This window comes from Theropithecus gelada, chromosome 6 (genome assembly GCF_003255815.1).
Source record: "Theropithecus gelada isolate Dixy chromosome 6, Tgel_1.0, whole genome shotgun sequence".
In the NCBI taxonomy this organism is placed as follows: Eukaryota; Metazoa; Chordata; class Mammalia; order Primates; family Cercopithecidae; genus Theropithecus; species Theropithecus gelada.
The window spans coordinates 111,125,232-111,146,433 of record NC_037673.1 but is presented as its reverse complement, the minus strand read 5'-3'; positions in this window follow the sequence as shown (position 1 = coordinate 111,146,433).

Sequence of the window (21,202 nt, the reverse complement as noted above, 5' to 3'; positions counted from 1 at the left end):
AACCCTGTCTCTACTAAAAATATAAAAATTATCCGGGCATGGTGGCAGGCACCTGTAATCCCAGTTACTGGGGAGGCTGAGGCAGAAGAATTGCTTGAACCCAGAAGGCAGAGGTTGCAGTGGGCTGAGATCGCACCACTATACTCCAGCCTGGTGTCAGAGTGAGACTCCATCTCAATAAGTAAATAAATAAATAAATAAATAAATAATACCCAAAAATGTGGAAGTGACTTTGGAACTGATTAATGAGACGAGTTTGGAACAGGTTGGAGGGCTCAGAAGAAGACAGGAAGATGTGGAAACTTTGAAAGTTTCCAGAGACTTGTTAAATGGTTTTGACTAAAATGCTGATAGTGATATGGAAAATGAAGTACAGCTTGAGGTGGTCTTGAGTGGAGATGAGGAACTTATTGGGAACTAGAGCAAAGGTGACTCTTGCTATTCTTTAGGAAAGAAACTAGCAGCATTTTGTTCCTGCCCTGGAGAGCTGTGGAGCTTTGAACTTCAGAGAGATGATCTGAAATTGGGGCTTTTATTTACAAGATAAGCAGGGCATAAAAGTTAGGAAAATTTGCAGCCAGACAATGTCATAGAAAAGAGAAACCCCATTTTCTGGGGAGAAATTCAAGTCAGCTGCAGAAATTTGCATAAGTAATGGAGATCAAATGTTCATCACCAAGACAATGGGGAAAATGTCTCCAGGCATGTCAGAGACCTTCATGGAAACCCCTCCTATCACAGGCCCAGAGGCCTAGGAGGAAAAAATTGTTTCCTGGACTGGGTTCAGGGCCTTGCTGCTTTGGGCTGTCTTGGGACGTGCTGCTCTGCCTCCTAGCTGTTGCTAAAAGGGGCCAATGTACAGCTCAGGCTGTTGCTTCAGAGGGTGCAAGCCCCAAACCTTGGTGGCTTACACATGGTGCTGGACCTGTGTGTGCCCAGAAGTGAAGAATTGAGGTTTGGGAGCCTCCACCTAGATTTCAGAGGATGTATTGAAACAACTAGATGCCCAGGCAGACGTTTTCTGCAAGGGTGGAGCCCTCATGGAGAAGTTCTGCTAGAGTGGTGTGGAAGGGAAATGTGGGATTGGAGCTCCCACATAGATTCCCAACTAGGGCATTGCCTAGTGGATCTGTGAGAAGAAGGCCGCTATTCTCCAGACCCCAGAATGGTATATATACCGACAGCTCATGCCATGCACTTGGAAAAGCCACAGACTCAATCCCACACTGTGAAAGCAGCCAGGAGGGGGGCTGTACCCTGCAAAGCAACAGGGGCAGAGCTGCGCTAGATCATGGGAGCCCACCTCTTGCATCAGTGTGTCCCCGATGTGAGACATGGAGTCAAAGGAGATTATGTTGGAGGTTTAAGATTGAATGACTGCCCCGCTGGATTTTGGATTTGCATGGGTCTTGTAGTCCCTTTGTTTTGGCCAATTTCTCCCATTTGGAATGGGAGCATTTATCCAATACCTGTACCCCCATTGTATCTAAGAAGTAACTAATTTGCTTTTAATTAAGCTTCTAGGCAGAAGGTCCTTGCCTTGTCTCAGATGAAACTTTGGACTTGGACTTTAAGTTAATGCTGAATGAGTTAAGACTTTAGGGGACTGTTGTGAAGACATGATTGTGTTTTGAAATGTGAGAAAGATGAGATTTGGGAGGGGTCAGGGGTGGAATGATATGGTCTGGCTCTGTTTTCCCATCCAGATCTCATCTTAAATTGTATTTCGATTTGTAATCCCCATGTCTTGGGGGGACCTCATGGCAGGTGATTGGATCATGGAGGTGGTTTCCCCCATACTATTCTCATGATAGTGAGTGAGCTCTCATGAGATCTGATGGTTTTATAAGGGTCTTGCTCTGCACTTTTCTTCCTTGACACCTTGTGAAGAAGGACATGTTTGCTTCCCTTTCTGCCATGATTGTGGGTTTCCTGAGGCCTCCCCAGCCATGCAGAACTGTGCATCCATTAAACCTCTTTTTAAATAAATTACCCAGTCTTGGGTATTTTCTTACAGCAGTGTGTAAATGGACTAATACAGGGCCAGATTGCAAAGCAGTCTCTTAAATGCTGATCTACTGCATTTGCATTTTCTCATGGACTTGACAAAATGTCAGTGGCAGTGGCCAAATTAAACCTGTGATTAGAGACATAATTCTGAAATTACCTTGTTTACTTTTTCAGGGGGTGAATGTATACAATCTTTTGTTGTCACCTAAAAATATTTATCTTCCCCTTTTTATGGAAAAGGAAGCTAAATGACAGTAAAACAGCCAAAGCATAAAATCATGGCAATTAACCCCTCTGAACAAACAAAGCACAATAACTGGAATGATTTCTCTTCATCGAATTATTGTTTTACGTCATTAAGGCATATTTTTTATCTTCTACCATAAAACTTACGGTGTCTTCTTAGCTAATAGGTATTTATAAAATCTTTTCCATATAACACTAAATGATCTAAAAATCTAGTAGATCTTTTAAAATATTCCTTATGACATTGACTGATTATATGCTTACCATAAAGATTTTAAATTTGCGAAGATTCAGGGCTTGTTTCTGACAGAGGAGAAATAGACGTAACCACTTATGGGTTTACAACATAATGCATCTGTCAATAATAAAAAAGCTAAAGCAGACAGGCTTTGGCAAAGACCTGTTAAGCTTCATCACTCCCTCTTCACACGTCTCCATTCAGAGCATTTATGGATAAACTTGGGAGATTCACAGTCACTCCTATCATTCAGTTTGTACATTTATGTGTCTAAAGGAGAGTGAAACTACTTCATGAGTTAAAATTGTCTTTCCATAAGAGTCAGAAGTTGTACAGCTGTTATGTCAGCAGCAGTCTATTGCTTTTTCTGTGTAAGTGATCTAAGTAGAATCAAGGGGAAACAAATTGTATTGGTACTTAGAAGCAATGTCAATCATTTTTAGAGAATGGGAAACATTAGAATTGGTTTTGCTTTTTAGAAAAGGTCACTCTCATTAAAATATTTAGAGTTTATTTATTTTAAAGTAACATTTTATTTCTGTGAAAGAGCATTTCTCAATCGAGTGCTTGGAAAATATGCTGCAAATCATTCTCAGGGCCAAAGATAAAGTGATGAAAGAGAAAAGTCTATTGCTTTCTAAATTATCCAGGATTATTTTTCTGGTGCTGGAATAACTGGCTAGCTATATGCAGAATAATGAAATTGGAACCCTACCTTTCATCATATGCAAAATTAACACAAAATGGATTATATATTTAAATATAAGACTTCAAACTATGAAAATCCTAGAAGAAAACCTAGGAAATACCCTTCCCAACATTGGCCTTGGGAAATAATCTATGGCTAAATTCTCAAAAACAATTGCAACAGAAACAAAAATTTGCAAGTGAGACCTAATTAAAATAAAAAGCTTCTGCACACCAAAAGAAACTATCAACAGAGTAAACAGATAACCTATAGGATGGGAGAAAATATTCACAAACTACGCATCCAACAAAGGTCTAATATCCAGAATCTATAAGAAACTTAAATCAACAAGCAAAAAACAAATAACCCCGTTAAAATTGAACAAAGAACATGAACAGACACTTCTCAAAAGATAACATAAACATCCAAGAAACATATCAGAATGCTCATGGTCACTAATCATCAGAAAAATACCAATCAAAACCACAGGGAGATACAATCTCAAATCAGTCAGAATGGCTATTTTGAAAAGTCAAAAAGTAACAGATGCTGGTGAGACTGTAGAGAAAAGGGAACACTTATACACTGCTGGTGGGAGTGTAAATTAGTTCAGCCACTGTGGAAAACAGTTTAGACATTTCTCAAAGAACATAGAACAGAGCTGCCATTCAACCCAGCAATCCCAGTACTAGGTATGTACTGAAAGGAAAATAAATTATTCTGTCAAAAAGACACATGCACTCACATATTTATCACCATGCTTATTCATAATAGCAAAGACATGGAATCAACCTAGCTGCCCATCAACAGTAGATTGGATAAAGAAAATGTGGTACATATATACCATGGAATAATATACAGCTATAGAAAAGAATAAAATCTTGTTCTTTGCAGCTATATGGGTGAAACTGGAGCTTTTCATAAATCTATTTGCCATTTGAGAAATTTCTATTCAGATCTTTTGCCCATTTAAAAATCAGATTATTACATTTTTTTCTATTAAGTTCTTTGAACTCCTTATGTACTCTGGTTATGTATTAGTCTGTTCTCATGCTGCTATAAAGAAATACCCAAGAGTGTGTAATTTATAAAAGAAAGAATTTTAATTGTCTCACAGTTCTGCATTGCCAAGGAGGCCTCAGGAGACTTACATTCATGGTGGAAGGCAAAGGAGAAGCAGGCATCTGCTTCACAGGGTGGCAGGATGGAGTGAGTACAAGCAGAGGAAATGCTAGATGCTTATAAAACCATTGGATCTCATGAGATCTCAAACAACTTGAAACAGAGTGACCATTCAACCCAGTGATCCCATTACTAGGTATGTATCAAAAAAATAGATCATTCGATCAAAAAGACACATTCACTTGCATGTTCATCAGCACACTATTTTCAATAGGAAAGACACAGAATCAACCTAGGTGTCTATTGGTGGTGGATTGGATAAAGAAAATATGGTACATCTACACCATGGAATACTATGCAGCCATACAAAAGAATCTTGTCATTTGGACAACATCAAAGAAGCTGGAGGCCATTATCCTAAGTGAATTGACACAAGAACAGGAAACCAAATACCATATTTTCTCACTTATAAGTGGGAGCTAAACAATGAGCACACATGGAAACAAAGACAGGAACAATAGACACTGGGGACTACTAGAGCAAGGAGGCACAGAAGGGGAAAAGGGCTGAAAAATTACCTACTGTGTAATATGCTCACTTCCTAAGTGATGAAATCACACACACTCCATTCCTTAGCATAATGCAATATGCCTACCTAACAAACCTGTATATGTACCCCCTTAATCTATAATAAAAGTTGAAATTACAATATTTTTATGCCTGAATGTAGAAGTGGAGCAAAATAGTCAAGTAGAAGCCTCCAGCAATCATGCCCCCTGCAGGAACACTAAATTGAGCAACTATTCAACACTTTATAAGAACCAAAATTAAGTGTGTGATCACAGTACCTGACTTTAATATTATATTAAGGAAAGAGGTACAGAAGAGGGTAAGACAGTCTTAAATTGCCTACATCACCCATCTCCCTTCCCCCAGCAGTGGCCATATGACATGGAGAGAATTCGTGTGATTGGGGGAGGAAGAGTGTTGTGATTGTGGGACTTTGCATTGGAACTCACTGTTGTCCTGTCACAGCAAAGAGCATCACAGGACAGAACTCAGCCAGCATCCAAAAAGGGAACATTTCTACTAGACCTAGCCAGAGGTAAATTGTTCATTCAGTGAATGAAACCTGAGTTCTGGAAAGTCCTGTTACCACAGGCTTTAGCTCTGGGGTTCTCAACAAAATTGAAAGACAATGTAAGCCACAGGAATTGCAATTCCTGGGCAATTCCTGGGAAAGTCCCGGTGCTGTGCTGGGCTCAGAGCCAGTGAACTTGGGGTGCACACAACCTAGTGAGATACCAGCTGCAGAGGCCAAGGGAGTGTTTGCATCACTGCTCCCCTAAACCCAAGTAGTCTACCTCACAGCTCTGGAAAAGACTTCTTCCCTCTGCTTCAGGAGAAGAGAGAGTAAAGAGGACTTTTTGTTGGGATTTAGACACCAGCTCAGCCACAGTAGAACAGGGCATCAAGCAGAGTCTAGAGGCCCCCATTTCAGGCCCTACTTTTTGGAAGACATTTCTGAACATGCCTTGGGCCAGAAGGTAACCCAGTGCCTAGAAGGGAAGGAATTAGTCCTGGCAGGATCCATTACCTGCTAACTAAAGAGCTTTTGGGCCCTGAATAATCTGCAGTGGTAGCCAAGCAGTACTTGCTGTGGGCCATGGACAAGACTCAGAGCCGTTGTGATTTCAGGTGTGACCCAGCATGTTCTAAGCTGTAGTGGCTAAGGGAAGAGACTCCTTCTGCTTGAGGAAAGAGAGGGAAGACTAAAGGGGACTTTGTCCTGCAACTTAGGTATCAACTCAGCCACAGTGGGGTAGAGCACTAAGTGGGCTTGTGGCATCTCTGATTTCAGGCCTTGGTTCCTGTGTGGCATTTCTAGACTTGCCCTGCCTGGGCCAGAGGGAAGTCCACTGCCCTGAAGGGAGAGACTCACACCTGACAGAATTCACTCCAGCTGACTGAAGAGCCTTTGGGCCTTTGGCCCTTGAGTGAACATTGACAGTAGCCAGGTAGTACTTGCCACAGGTCCGGGATGGTGGTGGTCATGGAAAGAAACTCCTCTGCTTGAGGAAAGTGGGGAAGAGTGGGAAGGACTTTGTCATGTGACTTCGGTGCCAGCTCAGTTGCAGTAGAATACAGCACCAGGTAAATTCTTAATGTTTCTGACTCCAGGACCTGGCTCACAGACAGCATTTCTGACCTATCTGGGATCAGGGGGAAACTCACCACCCTGAAGGGAAGGGAAGGAGACAAGGTTGAATGGATGCACTACATTCTGATTGTAGAGTTCTTGGGCCTTGAGTGAACATAGGTAGTAGCCAGCCATTTGTCACTGTGGGGCTTGGGTGAGACCCAGTGCTATGTTGGCTTCAGGTCTAACCCCAGAACAGTCCTAGTGGTGCTGGCCACAGGGGTGCTTATATCACCCCTCTGACAGCTTCAGACAGCTCAGCACAGAGAGATAGACTCTTGTTTGTTTGGGGGAAAATGAGAGAATAAGAGTCTCTGACTGATAATCCAGGGAATTTTCCCAGATCTTACCCAAGACCACCAAGGCAGTACCATCTATGAGTCTGCAAGAGCCAGGACATTATTGGGCTTAGGGTGCCCCCTAATGCATATATGGCTCCAGTGACCAAAGACTTAAATCATAATACCCAAGTCTCTTGAAACATTTGGAAAGTCTTCCCAAGAAGGACGGGTACAATGAAGCCTGGACTATAAAGACTACAATACATATGTAACTTTAACACCCAGACACTCACAAACATCCACAAGCATCAAGACCATCCAGGAAAATATGACGTTACCAAATGAACTAAATAAGGCACCAGGGACCAATCCTGAAGTGACAGAGATATGTGACCTTTCAGACAGAGAATTTAAAATAGTTGTTTTGAGGACACTCAATGAAATTAAAGAATATGCAGAGAAGGAATTTAGAATCCTATGAGAGAAATTTAATAAAACTATTGAAATAATTAGAAAGAATCAAGCAGAAACTTTGCAGGTGAAAAATGCAATTGACATACTGAAGAATGCACCAAAGTCTCTTAAAAGCAGAATTGATCAAGCAGAAGAAAGAATTGGTGAGCTTGAAGACAGGCTATTTGAAAATACATAGAGTAACAAAACAAATATCAATTTTAAAAGTTTAAACATGCCTTCAAGATCTATAGAATAGCCTCAAAAGGGCAGATCTAAGTGTTATTGACCTTAAGGAGGAGGTAGAGAGAGATAGGGGCAGAAAATTTATTCAAATAGATAATAACAGAGAACTTCCCAAACCTGAAAAAAGATATCACTATTCAAGTACAAAAAGATTTTAGAACACCAAGCACATTTAACCCAAATAAGACTGCCTTAACATATTTAATAATTAAACACTCCAAGGTGAAAAATAAAGGAGCCAGGTGGCTCATGCCTGTAATCGAAGCAACTTGGGAGGCTAAGGTGAGATGATTGCTTGAGCTCAGGAGTTTGAGACAAGCCTGGGCAACATAGTGAGATCCTGTCTGTAAAAAATTTAGCTAGGCATAGTGGTTCATGCCTGTGGCCCCATCTACTCAGGAGTATGAAGTAGGAGGATCACTTGAACCCAGGTGTCAGTGAGGTATGATTGCATTACTGCAATCCAGCTGGGGTGACAGAGCAAGATTCTGTGTCTGAAAGAAAGAGGGAGGGAAGGAGGAAGGGAAGAAGGGAAGGAAGGAAGGGAGGGAGGGAGGGGAAAAGGAAGGAAGAAAAGAAGAAAGGAAAGAAGGAAGAAAGGAAGGAAGGAAGGATGGAATCCTAAAAGCAACACTAAAAGCAATCCTAAAAGCAGTCAGATAAAAGTAACAACATTAAAAGGATCTCCAAGATATTTGGCAGCAGATTTCTTAGTAGATATCTTATAGGCTAGGAGAGTGTCATGACATATTTAAGTGCTGAAGGCAAAAAACACTCTTATCCCAGAATAGTATATCCAGCAACAATATCCTTCAAATATGAAAGAGAACTAAAGACTTTCTCAGACAAATAAAAGCTGAGGGATTTCATCAACACCAGACCAGTCCTACAAGAAATACTAAAGGCAGTTCTTCAGTCTGAAAGCAAAGGATGTCAATGAGAAATTAAAAAAAAAATCATCTGAAGATATAAAACTCACTGCCAATAGTACACACAAAAACACAGAATATTATAACACCATGATTTTGTTGTGTGAACTACTCATACATTGAGTAGAAAAACTAAAAGATAAACACAACAACTCTTCAAGACATAGACGATATAAGATACAAATAGAAACAACAAAAAGTTAAAAGGCAGAATAATGAAGTTAATGTCTAGAGTTTTTGTTAGCTTTCTCTTTGCTTGTTAGTTTGTTCAAGCAATTGATGTTATTTTTAGTTTAAAATAGTGGGTTATAAGTTATTATTTGCAAGCCTCATGGTAACCTCAAATAAAAAATAGATCAGTTACACAAAAAGTAAAAAGCGAGAAATTAAAACACACCACCAGAGCAAATACTTTTTATTAAAAGAAAAACAGGAAGGAAAAGAAGAAAGAGAAGACCAAAAAGAGAAAAATCCAGAAAACATAAAATGGCAGGAGTAAGTTCTTATTAATAATAACATTGAATGTAAATAGACTAAATTCTCCAATTGAGACACAGAGTGGCTGAACGAATAAGAAAAGAATACCAAATGATCTATTGCCTGCAGCTAACACACCTATAAATACACACATATACTGAATATAAAGAATGGAAAATGAGAGTGCATGTAAATTGAAACCAAGAAGAGCAGGAGTAGCTACGCTTATATCAGACAAAATAGATTTAAAGAGAAACATATTTAAGTGCTTTATGTTATAAAAAGAAAGACATTATATAAGGATAAATCAATTTAGCAAGAGGATATAACAATATTAAATATATATGCACCTAACACAGGAGCACCCAGATATACAAAGTAAATATTATTAGAGCTAAAGAGAGAGATAGACCTCAGTACAATAAAAGTTGGAGACTTCAACACCCTACTTTCAGCATTGAACAGATCTCCAGACAGAAAATCAGCAAAGAAACACTGAACTTAATCTGTACTATATACCAAACAGATCTAGTATGCACTTGCAGAACATTTCATCTAATGGCTGCAGAATACATGTTCTTCTTCTTGTTATATGGACTTTCTCAAGGATAAACCATGTGCTAGGCCACAAAACAAGTATTAAAAATTCAAAAAAAATTTAAATTTTATCAAATATCTTCTCTGAGTGCAAAGTTATAAAACTATCAATGAACAACCAGTGGAATTTTGAAAACGGTACAGACAAATGGAAATTAAACAATATGCTCCTGAATGACCAGTGGGTCAGTGAAGAAATTAAGAAAATTTTAAAAATTCTTGAAACAAAATGGAAATACAACATACCTATGACGTACAATGAAAGCAGTAGTAAGAAGAAAGTTTATAGCAATAAGCATGTATATCAAAAATGTTGAAAAACTTAAACAACCTAGTGATGCATCTTAACCCATTTCCCATTTAGGAAAAAAAGTGCAGCTTGTTGCCAGTGCTCATTTAATTGTACATAAATGTGCTCTTTGGGGCTGAAGCAAATCTGACTGATTTTCAATGTGAAAATAAAATATACAAGCTTATTCTTGGAGTTACTTCTCAATAGAACTTGTCTCTAATTGTAACATAACAGAAAGGTGTATGATGTTACATTAGGATTACAGATAACAGTAGTCTCAGTACAAATGGGAAATGAGTTAAAAACTAGAAAAGCAAGAGCAAACCAAAACCAAATTTAGAAGAAGAGAAGCAAAAAAGATGATAGCATAAATACATAAAATTAAAACAAAAATTCAAAAATCAACAAAGCAAAAATTTTGTGTTTTGAAAACCAACAAAATTAGCAAATGCTTAGCTAAATTAAGAAAAAAGAGAAGACGAAAATAAAATCACAGATGGAAAAGAAAACATTACTATTGATACTGAAGACATTAAAAAAATAAGGTTACTATGAACAACTATATGCCAGTAAATTGAAAAGCCTAGAATAAATAGATTAATTCCTAGACACATATAACCCAGCAAAATTTAAACGTGAAGAAATGTAAAACCTCAACATACTAATAACAAGATTGGAGCCATAATAAAAAGTCTCTCAGTGAAGAAAAGTCCAGGACCAAATGGCTTCATTGGAGAATTTTGCTGAGCACTTAAAAAAGAACTAATAACAATCATCCTCAAACTGTTCCAAAAAATAGAGAAGGAAATACTTCCAACTAATTCTATGAGGCCAGTATTACCCTGATACCAAAACCAGGAAAAGTCAAATCAAAAGAAGCAAATTACAGGCCAATAATTTCAACTGATGCTGGAAATGCATTTGATAACATTCAACATCCCTTCATGATAAAATCCTTCAAAAACGGGCTGTAGAAGAAACATACCTCAACACAATAAAAGAGATACAACAAATTCACAGCTAGTATCACACTGAATGGGGAAAAACTGAAAGCCTTTCCTCTAAGATCTAGAACAAGACAAGGATGCCCTCTTTTTCATATTTATTCAGTGTAGTACTGGAAAGAAATACACAGCATTCCAATTGGAAAGGAAGAACTCAGATAATCTTTGTTTGACAATGATACAATTGTTATATTTGGGAAAACCTAAAGACTATTAGACCTTATTAAAAAATTCAGTAAAATGACAGGATAGAAAATCAACACACAAAAATCTGTAGCGTTTCTATGTCAACACTGAACAGTATGAAAAACTAATAAAATAATCCCATTTACAATAGCTACAAATAATATAATATGCCTAGGAATAAATTTAACCAAAGAAGTGAAAGATGTCCACAATGAAAACTATAAAACACTGATGAAAGAAATTGAAGAGGACATAAAAATGTAAAGATAATCCATGTTTTTGAATTGGAAGAATCAGTATTATTAAAATGTCCATACTACCCAAAGCAATCTACAGATTCAATGCAATCCCTATCAAAATACCAATGACATTGTTCACAGAAATAGAAAAAGCAATCCTGAAATGTATATGGAACCACAAAAGACCTAGAATAGTTGAAGATCTCCTGAGCAAAAAGAACAAAACTGAAGGAATTACATTAACACTGACTTGGTTACTACAGAACTATAGTAACCAAAGCAGCATGGCATTGGCATGAAAACAGACACATAGACCAATGCAACATAATAGAGAGCCCAGAAACAAGTCTACACATCTACAGTGAACCCATTTTTGAAAAAAAGGTGCCAAAAATATCCATTAGGGAAAGAACAGTCTCTCTAATAAATGGTGCTGGGAAAACTGGATATCATATGCAGAAGAATGAAACTAGATTTCTCACAATATAAAAACATCAAATCAAAATGGATTAAATACTTACATCTAATATCTCAAACTATGAAACTTTTAAAAGAAAACTATGGGGAACTCTCTAGAACATTGGTCTGGGAAAAAATTTGTTGAGTAGTACCCTGTAAGCACAGGCAACCAAAGAAAACATAGACAAATGGGATCACATCAAATTAAAGAGCTTCTGCACAGCAAATGAAACAATTAACAACGTGAAGAGGTTGGGTGCCGTGGCTCACACCTGTAATCCCAGCACTTTGGGAGGCTGAGCGGGCGGATCACCAGGTCAGGAGATCGAGACCATCCTGGCTAACAGGGTGAAAACCCATCTCTACTAAAAAATACAAAAAATTAGCCAGACATGGTGGTGGGCACCTGTAGTCCCAGCAACTAGGGAGGCTGAGGCAGGAGAATGGCGTGAACCTGAGAGGCGGAGCTTGCAGTGAACCAAGATCACACCACTGCACTGCAGCCTGGGCAGCAAGCGAGACTCTGTCTCAAAAAACAAAACAAAACAAAACAAAACAAAAACATGAAATAACCCACAAAATGGAAGAGAATATTTGCAAACTATCCATCTGACAAGGGATTAATAAGGATTTGGCTCTGTGTGCCCACCCAAATCTCACCTTGAATTGTAATCCCCATAATCCCCACACATCAAGGGAGGGACCAGGTGGAGGTAATTGAATCATGGGGGTGGTTTCCTCCATGTTATTCTCTTGATAATCAGTGAGACTCATGAGATCTGATGTTTTTCTAAGCACCTGCCATTTCCTTTGCTTGCACTCACTCCATCCTGCTGCCCTGTGAAGAAAGTGCTTGCTTTTCCTTTGCCTTTTACCATGGTTGTAAGTTTCCTGAGGCCTTCCCAGCAATGCAGAACTGTGAGTCAATTAAATTCTTTCATTTATAAATTACCCAGTTTCAGGTATTTCTTCATAGCAGTGTGAGAACGGACTAATACATAACCAGATCATATAAGCAGCTAAAACAACTTAATAGAAAAAAAAATGGAATAATCTGATTTTAAAGTGGACAAAAGATCTGAATAGGCATTTCTCAAAAGAACACACACAAATGGCAAACAAATATGAAAATCTTCAGTTCCTTCCATGTAGCTGCAAAAGACAAGATTTTATTCTTTTCTATGGCTGCATAGTATTTCATGGTGTATATGTACCACATTTTCTTTATCCAATCTACTGCTGATGGGCACCTAGGTTGATTCCATGTCTTTGCTATTATGAATAAGCATGGTGATAAATATGTGAGTGCATGTGTCTTTTTGATAAAATGATTTATTTTCATTTGAGTACATACCTAGTACTGGGATTGCTGGGTTGAATGGTAGCTCTGCTTTATGTTTGAGAAATGTCTAAACTACTTTTTTTTTTTTTTTTTTTTTACCAACAGTGTATAAGTGTTTTCTTTTTTTCTACAGCCTCACTGGCATCTATTGCTTTTTGCCTTTTTAATAGTAGCTACTCTCACTGATACGAGGTGGTATCCCATTATGGTTTGATTAGTATTCTGATGATTAGTGATTATGAGCATTGTTTTCCATGTTCCTTGGCTGCTTTTTTGTTATCTTTCAAGAAGCATCTGTTCACATCCTTTGCCCATTTTTAGTGGGGTACTTATTTTTTCTTTGTTGATTTAAGTTTCTTATAGATGTTGGATATTAGACCTTTGTTGGGTACATAGTTTGTGACTATTTTCTCGTATTTTATATATAGGTTGTCTGTTTACTCTGTTTATAGTTTCTTTTGGTATGCAGAAGCTCTTTGGTTTAATTATGTTCCACTTGTCAATTTTTCTTTTTGTTGCAATTGCTTTTGAGGATTTTGTCAAAGATTCTTCACTAAGCCTCATCTTGATGAGGATATTTCCTAGGCTCTCTTCTAGGGTTTTTATAGTTCGAGGTCTTACATTCTAACTTATAAATGAGAAAAAGTGGTATTTGGTTTTCTGTTCGTGTGTTGATTTGCTTATATGAAAAAGTGAGGTCTTAAATTTAAATCTGTAATCCATTTTGAATTAATTTTTGTATATGGTAAAATGCAGGGGACCAGTTTCATTCGTTTGCATATGGATAGCCAGTTATCCCAGCACATTTATCAAATAGGAAGGCCTTTCTTCATTGCTTGTTTTTGTCAGCCTTGTTGAATATCAGATGGTTGTAGGTGTGCAACATTATTTTTCAGTTTTCTTTTCTGTTCCATTGATCTATGTGTCTGCTTTTATACCAGTATCATGCTGGTTTGATTACTCTAGCCTTGTAGCATAGCTTGAAGTTGAATAATGTGACATCTCTGTTTTTTTTGGTTCAATATAACTTTTATAATAACTTTTTCTAATTCTATGAAAAATGACATTTGTAATTTGATGGAAATAGCATTGAATCTGTAAATAGTTGTGAGCAGTATGGTCATTTTAATGACATTGATTCTTCCAATCCACAAGCATGGAATGTTTTTCCATTTATTTGTGTCGTATCTCATTCCTTTCAGCCATGTTTTGTAGTTCTCCTTGTAGAGATATTTCACCTATTTGGTTAGCTGTATTCCTAGGTATTTCATTTTATTTGTGGCTTTTGTAAATGGGATTGTTAAATCGAAATAATAAAAATGATATTACAACTGATCCCATAAAAATACAAAAGATCCTCAGAGACTAATATGAACAGCTCTATGTAAACAAATTAGAAAATCTACAGAAAATGGGTAAATTCTTGGAAACACAGAATCTTCCAAGATTGAATCAGGAAGAGATTGAAATATTGAATAGTCCAATACTGAGTTTTGAAATTGAATCAGTAATTTAAAAAACCTACCAACAAAAAAAAAAAAAAAAAAAAAACCAGCCCTGGATCATGTGGATTCACAGCCAAATTCTACCAACTGTACAAAGAACTGCTATTTTTCGAAACTCTTCCAAAAAATAGAGGAGGAGAGCTTCCTCCCTAACCTGTTCTATGAAGCCAGCAACAGCCTGATACCAGAATCTGACAAAGACACAAGACAACAGGAAAACTTCAGGCCAATATTCCTGATGAATATAGACACAGAAACCCTTGACAAAATACTGGCAAACCACATTCAGTAGCATATAAAAAGTTAATTCATAACAACAAAATAGGCATTATTTCTGGGATGCAAGGTTGGTTTAACATATAGAAATCAATACATGTGATTCATCACATAAACAGAATTAAAATTAAGAACAATGTGATCATCTCAATGGATGCAGAAAAAGATTTCAATAAAATCCAACATCCTTTCATGACAAATACCCTCAGGAGACTAGGCATTGAAGGAACATACCTCAAAATAAGAAGAATCATCTATGACAAACTCACAGCTAACATGACACTGAATGGACAAAAGATAGAACCATTCCTCTTGAGAACTAGAACAAGATAAGGATGACCACTCTTAGCACTGCTATTCAATATAGCACTGGAAATCCTAGCCAGGGCAATTAGACAAGAAAAAGAGATAAAAAGCATTGAGATAGGAAATAAAGAAGTCAAACTATCTCTATTCAAATAGCATTTCACTGATGGTATGATTCTATACTGAGAAAATCCTAAAGATTCCACAAAAAGACTCCTAGAATTGCTGAACAACTTTAGTAAAATTTCAGGATACAAAATCAATGTACTAAAATCAGTACATTTCTATACAGAAATCAGTACGTTTCTATAACCAATAACACAAATAACAAGCTGAGAGTCAAATCAAGACAGAATCTTTTAACTTTTAACCTGTTTGTTCTAATCTTATACTTTGGAACTTGGAATAGGTATGGTTGGATCAGTGCTTCTCAAACTTTAGCATGCTCGAGAACTTGTTACAATGCAGATTCATGGGCTCCATCCCCAAACATTCTGATCAATAGGTCTGAAGTTCGGCCAGATAATTTTCATTTGTAACAAGCTTCCAGGTGATGCTGCTGCTGCTAACGTTGCTGCTATTGGTCTGCAGATTACTTTTGAGTAGTTTTGAGTTAGATTACTCAAGATTCCTCCCCTGTTCCTTTGGGCACAATACCTGATTTTTCCTTGGATTACTAACTTGTCTTCTACTGGAGGTGGGTGGTTGGAGCTGCCAACCAAACCTTTTCACTATCTACGACTCCAGTGGTAGGCAAGTGACACAAGGTAGATCAAATGGAAGCTTGTTATCAAGAATTTGAAACATCAAATGGAAGCTTGTTATCAAGAATTTGAAACAAAGGGAGGAAAAAAATAGTAGCTACATAATCCTGTTAAACACAGCTATGACCTAGGTTCCTGGACCTACCGTGTTTCCCATTGTTTTGGAGCCTAATAGTCAGTTTTCCTTTCATTCTTTGAATTACTTCATACCCTTCCAATGAGAGATGGGTTTTCTTCCACTTCAGTTTTTCCTTCTCTTTTTTCTCCTCCTTTTATTACTCATCTTTTTATATTAACCAATTGGTTTCTACTTTTTACCACCAAAACCCTGAATGGATACATAACCACAAAGAATATACCTGCTCTCTTGACCTAACATACATATCGAAAGACAACTTTGACTCACTTCTTCTCCAGATCAAATGCTCCTAGTTCTTTCATTGTTCTTTTTTTAGGGCACTTTATAAAAAGTCTTCACATTACTGTGTCCTCTTTTGGTGATGTACTGGTTTTCTCTATTCCAGTTAAAGTGTGGTGGACAGAAGGAAATTCAATACTTCACCAATTCAGTATAGCATGATCCAGATTGCAGAGAAGAAGGAGGTTTAACAACCTTGTTATGGGTAGACAGCCACCTAAAGCAGAAGGAGATTGGAAAAAGCAATACGAGAAAGGGAAAATAGACAGTTATATAACAGTCTATTGGATTAGTGTCAACAATGAATATAGGCAATCTAGGTCTCAAAGTGGATCTTTTCTTTTTTTTTCTTTTGAGTTCAGCATTTTCTTTATTGTGAAAACTTTAGTGTAATGCAATTTTATTTTATTTTTTATTATACTTTAAGTTCTAGGGTACATGTGCACAACATGCAGGTTTGTTAACATACGTATACATGTGCCATGTTGGTGTGCTGCACTCATTAACTCGTCATTTACATTAGGTATATCTCCTAATGCATTCATCTTTTCTACTAAACGATTATTTAGATGTGATTTCTCTTTTGTGTTATATAGACCAGATATTAGGTTGGTACAAAAGTAAGTGCAGTTTTTGCCATTACTTTCAATGGTACATCAGGCATCTCATATATCTGCTGATAAGCAAGCAGGGAAATTGACCTGTGAAGGCAGAGAACACAAGTGTAGTTTTGAACAGCATGTGCTCAGAGCTGGCTTTGTGTAAAGGGGAAGGAATGACAGAACATTAAGAACTTAGAACTGTCATCATATGCACAGGGAGTGTTGGAAGTTTGAAAAATAGAAAAAACAAAAGGCTCTCCTGGGATTCTGCTTAAATGCGGATAAGACATTTACTTATGGACTCTTGTTAGGCCCTTTCATTCTGGGAGAGTCAGAAAAGTCTGATAAGGTGGAGGTGCTCTGGAACATCAATACTTTTTCTTTAAATGACTACTATTGTATTTCATTTCAATACTTAGAAGTTTAACTTAGTCACTTGATATACATACTCATATATAGTCATTTTTTTTATGGGGGTGAGTACTCAGGAAATAGCAATGATTCTCTTTGTCCTTAATAGAGTGATTTGAATTTAAAGCAGAATGACATAAAATGTTTGATCACATCAAATAACAATGGTAGGGAACAGAGGAATAGTAAACCTTTTGATTTCTTCCTTTCCTTTATTTTAAATTGCTTTTTTGTAACCCTGAGATTTAGGGTCAGACTATTTCCATGTAGCAAAACAAGGTTGGAGAGAGGGAGGAGACGAATCATGATGACTTTGTTGCAAAGGCCACATCCGATGGCAGAATGTGGTCATGTGTCAGGATGGCCCTTCAGAGTTGTCCCAAATTGAGGCAATGGGACCGGGCCTTTGTATCCCCTCATCAACCAGTCTCTGGACACAGGTTGCTATTGGGGAGGGTGAGTGTGGCCTTAGTGAGGTGGCTCTCTCCCTCTGACTGCAGTTCCCATAGGGGGCCTCAGCTGAGAGCTGTCAAATGACCATACTCCCAGCAGCTGGCCAATGAGTGCTGACTGGGCAGTACTGATGGGATGCTGGGCAGTGCACCCACATCCACTACAGGTTCTGGCTGTCCCATGGCTGCCTAGTGGGTCTGGGTGGCACAGGGGAGTTAATACTCTGTGAAGAGGATTTTGACAGATGATGGCAGATGGGAGGGCACAAGTGGAGCAGTTGCTCTCCTTTCCTGCCTTCTATGGATTGCTCTAAGATGCAGTTCATGAAACTGAGCAGTGAGCTGTATTTGTTACAAAAGTGTAGTGGGCTTGGTAGCACACCCCCTTGTGTGTGCTCTCCCTCTTTCTCTATTTCATTTCCCTTTCCCCTCATCACTTTTTTCTCTGATAATTTATTTTCCCAGTAAAGTGGTAGCATGGTAGCTGTGATGGATAATTTTATGTGTCAACTTGGTTAGGCTGTGGTGGTTAGCTGCTTGGTCAAACACTAGTTTAGATGTTCCTAGGAGGATATTTTGTAGATGTAATTAACATTTACAATCAATTGCCTTTAAGAAAAGGATATTACTCTAGATAATTAGGTAGATCTTATCTAATCAGTTGAAGGCCTACAGAGTGAAAAGAGGTTTTCTGGAGAGCCAGTATATATCTTTATGTCTATCATTTATCTATCTATCTATCTGTCTATCTTTCTCCCTCCCACTGGTTCTATTTCTCTAGAGAACCCTGACTGATACAGTTCCTTTTTCCTTACACTCTGTTTTTTAGAAAACCCAGGATGAGACCAAATGACTTTGTTGGGATCTCTAGAATTACAAGTTTTAGGAGTTAAAAGGGGACTTAAAAATCATCTAGTCTAATCCTTCCCCTTTTATAGGTCAGGAAACTGAAACTCAAAATGGTTCAGTTATCGATGAGCAGTCCAGACCCAAAGCATAGGCTTCCTGACTCCTGGTCCCCTGCTGTTCCTTCTCGGTCACTTCTTATCTGCAGTAAACCACTTGAAAGTGACTGTAACCCAGAAGATAGCCCTGTGATGGGGTTGGTTATACCTGAAACATAGAGGAGCTGGGGAACATCCTGGATACAAAAGAATTTGATATTTTTATGTCACCCCAGATGAATCCTTCTCTGAAATTTTTAACAGTATAGAGCCTCTGGACTGTTAAAGCTGATAGGAAACAGGAAGATTATCAACCCTGTGGTTTCTAACCTATTTACCATTAAGGATTCTTTCTGTAATTTCCCTTAATCTCTACTGCCAAACTTTAAAAGAAAATTGTTTCCTACCTCTCCGCCACTGTATTTCCTTCATCTTGAGCAATGCCAGGAAAACAGTAGGTTTTGAAAGACAAAGAGTCAGATGAGCACTACCCTTTTAAAATTACACATCACACACATATATTTTTTATTATACTTTAAATTCTGGAGTACATGTGCAGAACGTGCAGGTTTGTTACACAGGTATACATGTGCCATGGTGGTTTGCTGCACCCATAAAGCCGTCATCTACATTAGGTATTTCTCCTAATGCTATCCCTTCCCTAGCCCCCAATCCCCACTACAGGCCCCAGTGAGATATTCCCCTCCCTGTGTCCATGTGTTCTCATTGTTCAACTCCCACTTGTGAGTGAGAACACATGGTGTTTAGTTTTCTGTTCTTGTGTTAGTTTGCTGAGAATGATGGTTTCCAGTTTCATCTGTGTTTCTGCAAAACACATGAACTCATCCTTTCTTACAGCTGCATAGTATTCCATGGTGTATATGTGCCACATTTTCTTTATCCAGTCTATCATTGATGGGCATTTGGGTTGGTTCCAAGTCTTTGCTATTGTGAAAAGTGCTGCAATAAACATACGTGTGCATGAGTCTTTATAGTAGAATGATTTATAATCCTTTGGGTATTTACCCAGTAATGGGATTGCTGGGTCAAATGATATTTCTAGTTTTAGATTCTTGAGGAATTGCCACACTGTCTTCCACAATGGTTGAACTAATTTACACTCCTACCAACAGTATAAAAGTGTTGCTATTTCTCCATATCCTCTTCGGCATCTGTTGCTTCCCTTTTAATGATTGCCATTCTAACTGGCATGAGATGGTATCTTAATGTGGTTTTGATTTTCATTTCTAATGACCAGTGATGATGAGCTTTTTTTTTTTTTCATATGCTTGTTGGCTGCATAAATATATTATTTTAAGAAGTGTCTGTTCATATCCTTCATGAACTTTTTGATGGGGTTATTTTCTTCTTGTAAATCTGTTTAAGTTCTTTGTAGATTCTGGATATTAGCCCTTTATCAGATGGGTAGATTGCAAAAATTTTCTCCCATTCTGTAGGTTTCCTTTTCACTCTGATCATAGTTTCTTTTGCTGTGCAGAAGCTGTTTAGTTTAATTAGATCCCATTTGTCAATTCTGGCCTTCATTGCCATTGCTTTTGGTGTTTCGGTCATGAAGTCTTTGCCTGTGCCTATGTCCTGAATGGTATTGCCTAGATTTTCTTCTAGGGTTTTTATGGTTTTAGGTATTATGTTTAAGTCTTTAATCCATCTTGAGTTAATTTTTGTATAAGGTGTAAGGAAGGGATCCATATTCAGCTTTATGCATATGGCTAGCCAGTGCATCCCAACACCATTTATTAAGTAGGGAATCCTTTCCCCATTTCTTGTTTGTGTCAGGTTTGTCAAAAATCAGATGGGTGTAGATGTGTGGTGCTATTTCTGAGGCCTTTATTTTGTTCCATTGGCCTATATATGTGTTTTACTACCAATACCATTCTATTTTGGTTACTGTAGTCTTGTAGTGTAGTTTGAAGTCAGGTAGCATGATGCCTCCAGCTTTGTTCTTTTTGCTTAGAATTGTCTTGGCTATGTGAGCTCTTTTTTGGTTCCGTATGAACTTTAAAATAGTTTTTTCCACTTCTGTGAAGAAAGTCAGTGGTAGCTTGATGGGGATAGCATTGAATCTATAAATTCCTATGGGCAGTATGGCCATTTTCATGATATTGATTCTTCCCATCCATGAGCATGGAATGTTTTTCCATTTGTTTGTGTCCTCTTTTATTTTGTTGAGCAGTGGTTTGTAGTTCTCCTTGAAGAGGTCTTTCACATCCTTTGTAAGTTGTATTCCTAGTTATTTTCTTCTCTTAGCAGCAATTGTGAATGGGAATTCACTCATGATTTGGGTCTCTTTTTGTCTGTTATTGGTGTATTGGAATGCTTCTGATTTTTGCACACTGATCCTGAGACTTTGCTGAATTTGCTTATCAACTTAAGGAGATTTTGGACTGAGACAATGTCATTTTCTAAATATACAATCATGTCATCTGTCAACAGAGACAATTTGACTTCCTCTCTTCCTATTTGAATACCTTTATTTCTTTCTCTTACCTGATTG